The sequence below is a fragment of the Olea europaea genome, unplaced genomic scaffold, assembly GCF_002742605.1.
Source record: "Olea europaea var. sylvestris unplaced genomic scaffold, O_europaea_v1 scaffold1549, whole genome shotgun sequence".
Taxonomy (NCBI): domain Eukaryota; kingdom Viridiplantae; phylum Streptophyta; class Magnoliopsida; order Lamiales; family Oleaceae; genus Olea; species Olea europaea.
In genome coordinates this window covers 93,849-99,161 of record NW_019233087.1, presented here as the reverse complement: position 1 = coordinate 99,161, position 5,313 = coordinate 93,849, and positions in this window count along the sequence as shown.

Sequence of the window (5,313 nt, the reverse complement as noted above, 5' to 3'; positions counted from 1 at the left end):
ATACAACTATAAAATAACTTGAATACACGACTTTGAGATGAGGGTATATCTCGACCCCAAACTCTTTGATGCCAACGTGTGAGGCTGTAGTAGTATTATTCTTTCACAAATCGAAGACCAGTTTGATCATCATCTTCATCGGCTTAATGCAGCAGTCTAAAAACTTGCAAGAGGTACTTGTGGTCCCATAAACATAAATCCAAGAGACTTGACAATTATAGCTTCAAGTCCAAGACACACCCACATATATATCAGGTTGTCATTTTTCAATTGATTAAAAATAAGCTAAAAGCATAAGACAGTCCACAAGTACTCAAATTTGTCATCCTTGTGGTTTCAGTGTATATAATGTCATAAAGACCATGAAACAGGTTGCTTGTGAATGATCTTCTCTGACATGTTTATATTTTTACCTATGTGGACCATTTAAAGCATAAGAATATTTTAGGTTAAAAAAGTGAAGACAAAATAGAACCTTTGTCGAGCGTCAAATAATCTCATTCAGAATTGTCACAAGCTTTCAGGAATAGGGTTATGTGCCTAAAACGGATATCGTATGCAAAAGTTATGCAAATTTCTTCGAATGCGTGAAATAATATTGTCCGTTGCCATTTCATATGCCACTCTATGAGTACAATGACCTATATGTGCAGTTAAAGTACTTAAAACCTTGGAAAGTTATTTTTCCTACTAGTTTAATGTCCGAGTGAAGACCTACTTGAACAACCATTAAGATGGCATTTATATGAATAAATCTAGTACCAGAAAAGCCCATTAGTTGGTACATAGGAGATGGGAATGGAGACTTTAGAAGTTAAATTGCTGATTAGGTACTTTTTTCCTTCATTTAGTATCTTAGTATTGGTAAAAACATAAACGCAACTCACACACATACACACACTTTTTTCTCTTTCTCAACGGTATAAGCACAACTCACACACATGCACTTCAAAACATAGTATGAACTGCATGAAGATACACACATACACACACTTGAAAACATACTTTTCTCCGCTCACGAAGACCTTACTTTTTATAAGTTCAAAACATACTTCAAAACGCTACCCACTTTTTTATGTTCTTTAACCAGAATTTCAGCTGTGGGATTTGCATTTAACTTTGAAGTAATATAGCACGTTCCATCCAAGACAGTGGATAGCTAGTATCTATGATATGTATTATCTTCTGTATAGATAGAACAAACTGTAAAAATTCATCATTTCCTGAGGAACTCAAAAAACAATGTAATAGACAGAACACGTGCTTATACAGGATAAGATAAATACCTATACGACTTTACAATAACTTGAATACACGACTTTGAGTTGAGGGTATAGCTCGAACCCAAACTCTTTGATGTCAACGTGTGAGGCTTTGGTAGTATTATTCTTTCAGAAATTGAAGAGCAGTTTGATCATCATCTTCATAAGCTTAATGCAGCAGTCTAAAAGCTTGCAAGAGGTACTTGTGGTCCCATAAAACATAAATCCGAGAGACTTGACAATTATAAATTCTTTTCCTTCTCTGAAAATATGCTACAAGAAACTTGACAATTATCGGTTTTCTTCTCTGAAAATGTGTTGTGAGAACCTTGACAATTATAGGTTTCCTTCTCTGAAAAGATGCTGTGAGAAACTTGACAATTATAGCTTCGAGTCCAAGACAAGCCCACATATATATCAGGTTGTCATTTTTCAATTGATTAAAAATAAGCTAAAAGCATAAGACAATCCACAAGTACCCAAATTTGGCGGCATTGTGGTTTCAATGTATATAATTTCATGAAGACCATGAAACAGGTTGCTTGTAAACAGTCTTCTTGACATGTTTATCTTCTTACCTATGTGGACCATATAAAGTGTAAGCATATTTATGTTAAAAAATTGAAGGTAGAATAGAACCTTTGTCGAGCATCAAACCATCTCATTTAGAATCATCACGAGCTTTTCGAAATGCGATTATGGGGACTAAAATGGACACTGTATGAAAAAGTTATGCCAAGTTCTTCAAATGCATGAAATAATATTGTTCGTTGCCATTTCAGATGCCACTCTATGAGTACAATGACCTATATGTGCAGTCAAAGTACTGAAAAACTTGGCAAGTTATTTTTCCTACTGGTTTAATGTCCGTGTAAAGACCTACTTGAACACCCATTGCGATAGCATTTATATGAATAAATCTAGTACAAAAAAGCCCATTAGTTGGTATATAGGAGACGGGAATGGAGACTTTAGAATTGAAATTGCTGATTAGGTACTTTTTTCCTTCATTTAGTATCTTAATAATGGTGAAAACATAAACACAACTCACACACATACACACAATTTTTCTCTTTCTCAATGGTATAATCACACTCACACACACGCACTTCAAAACAAAGTATGAACTGCACGAAGATACGCACATACACACACTTCAATACATACTTTTCTCCACTCACAGAGACCTTACTTTTTTAAGTTCAAAACATACTTCAAAGCATAACCCACGTTTTAGCATTCTTTAACAAAATTTCAGCTGTGGGATTTTCATTTAACTTTGAAGTAATATAGCACGTCCCATCCAAGACAGTGGATAGCTAGCATCTATGATATGTATTATCTTCAGTATAGATAGAACAGACCGTAAAAATTCATCCTTTTTCCGGAGGAACTCAAAAAACAATGTAATTTACAGAACACATGCTTTTACAGGACCAGATAATCACCTATATGGCTCTGTAGTAACTTGAATACACGACTTCGAAATGAGGGTATAGCTCGACCCCAAACTCTTTGATGCCAACGTGCGAAGCTTTGGTAGTATTTATTGTTTCAGAAATTGAAGAGCAGTTTGATCATCATCTTTATCGGCTTAAATGCAGCAGTTTAAAAACTTGCAAGAGGTACTTGTGGTCCCATAATCATAAATTCGAGAAACTTGACAATTATGGCTTCTTTTCCTTCTCTGAAAAGGTGCTATAAGAAACCTGACAATTATAGCTTTCCTTCTTTGAAAAGGTGCTTAAGAAACTTGACAATTATAGCTTCGAGTCCAAGACAAACCCACATATATATCAGGTTGTCTTTTTTCAATTTATTTAAAATTAGCTAAAAGCATAAGATAGTACACAAGTACTTAAATTTTGCAGCCCAATAGTTTCAATGTATATAATTTCAAGAGGACCAAGAAACAAGTTGCTTGTGAATGGTCTTCTCTGACATGTTTATCTTCTTGTCTATGTGGACCATTTAAAGCATAAGCATGTTTTAGGTTAAAAAAGTTGACACGGAATAGAACCTTTGTCGGGCTTCAAATCATCTCATTCATTGGCCACTAGAAATGTGAAAAATAGAATATTTTTTATTTAATTTGGGAAGGCCAGAAAAGGACCTATCGTACAGTTCAAATCCAATGGGGATATGTATGTGAAAGTGACATGTAGATGTTACAAAGCCAAAGATTTTAGTGCTAAGAAACTCTACAACATGGGGAACAATTTATTGTTTAAATCACGAAATTTAAGTTATGTAAAGATTAATTAGAGGTAATTTTAATGTCAGAATCACTCTAGAAACACTATTAAATGCATGTCTAAGGGAGTTTTATCTTTCAGTTGTCTCTCTGTATCACTTCTTGATGTAACATGCAGAACTTTGCCTATAAATTTTCTTTAAGAGTACGCTTACTGGTGTTGAATTATCTTGCCTAAAAGTTTAAGAGTTTCAATTGCTAGAGATTAAACAATTTGTTCCACTTGAAAATTCATAGTCATTATGTTCAAATAACAACATAGCCAAGTTAACTTTGTTTTACCACTCCATCTTCTAATTTGCTCTAACGATATCGCGTCACTATTATGAATGGAAGCCTCTCAAGGTAAATGAAAAGATGACCTTAGCACCTCAGGTCAAGCCCCATTTTGAGGTTCCGGACTTAGCCCGAGCCAACTCAAAGACAAAACCAAACGAAGAAAAGAAAGAAAAAGGCAGCAGCTTACTACCTTAATTAAGGCAGCGCTTACTTCCTTATTTTAATAAGGCAACAGCAGTGCCAATAGAGAGAGAGAGAGAGAGAGAGCCGGCTCGGCTCGCTAAGGCTCGAGCCAAAAGCTCAGATTGAGCCTTTTTTTTTTGCAGAGCAAAAGGCTCGGGCTCGAAAAAAGCCCGTTTGATTTTACTCGAGCCGAGCTCGAGCTTTGAGTTGCTATAAATTCGTTGCTATAAATTCTACGAAAAAATTGCTTTTTGCATCTGGTAAAAAAGGATGTCGTAGGTCTTTCACTATGTTCACCCATATGTTGTGAGCTCTGATGTAGTCGTATAGTAGAATGATTCAGCGTGCTACAAATGACCTCAAATACACGTTGCTCTTAGATTTTTGCAACATCTTCGCATTCCTTTTATTTTAGTTTGCAACGTTCTCTGCTTGTCTACACTTGTTTAGCAACAATCAATGACTATTGTTTTTAGCCTTTTTGCAAAGATTGCGGTGAAAAATTAAGTACCAAAACAATTTAAAGCAACATCAAAAGATATCATAATATGTTAAAAGACGTGACAAATAATAAAGATTATCACCACAAAAAATGATAGAAACAACGTGCCAAAATATTTTTGGTGAAAAATTTATGGCGACAAAATTTTGTTTCTTGTAACAAATTGTATGATTCAAGAGGGTCTACTTTTTAAGACAATTAATATTTGTTGCTAAAAATTCTACAAATGGAGGAAAAAATGCTACCAAGAAGACTACTTTTTGCATGTTTCCATGGATCTTTTGCAATGTTCACTCATATCTAGCAAGTTTCGATGTTATCGTAGAGTAGAAAGATACAACAACGAACAATGCACATTGCAAAAAGACTCAAATGCACATTGTCTTTAGATTTTTGTAACGTTCTTCCCGCATTGCTTTTATTATATCTTATTACCCTTTTTTTTTTTTGTCAAGTTATTTGCTAAAATCAGATTTTTAGTCCAATTTGGTTTTGCCTAAATTCAAATATTTAATATATTTTGATAAAAGATAATAGAATATGGGGTTAAAAAATGTAAATCCTATAAAATGTGTAATTGAAAATGAAATTTAAAAATTGAGGGCCAAACAGATGCTTAATGTCTCATCATATATGTATGATCAATCACACCCCCAATTCTGCTTCCTGTAGCCATGCGTTGTCATTGTTTGATTTCTTGGAAACAATGCTATCTAGTTCGATTCTTGTCAGGTGGAAACACAAGCCCACAAATCTTTAAGCAGAAACACTAATTGAAAATTAGTATGATCATCATATATGTATGATCAACCACATAGCCATTTTAACAACCC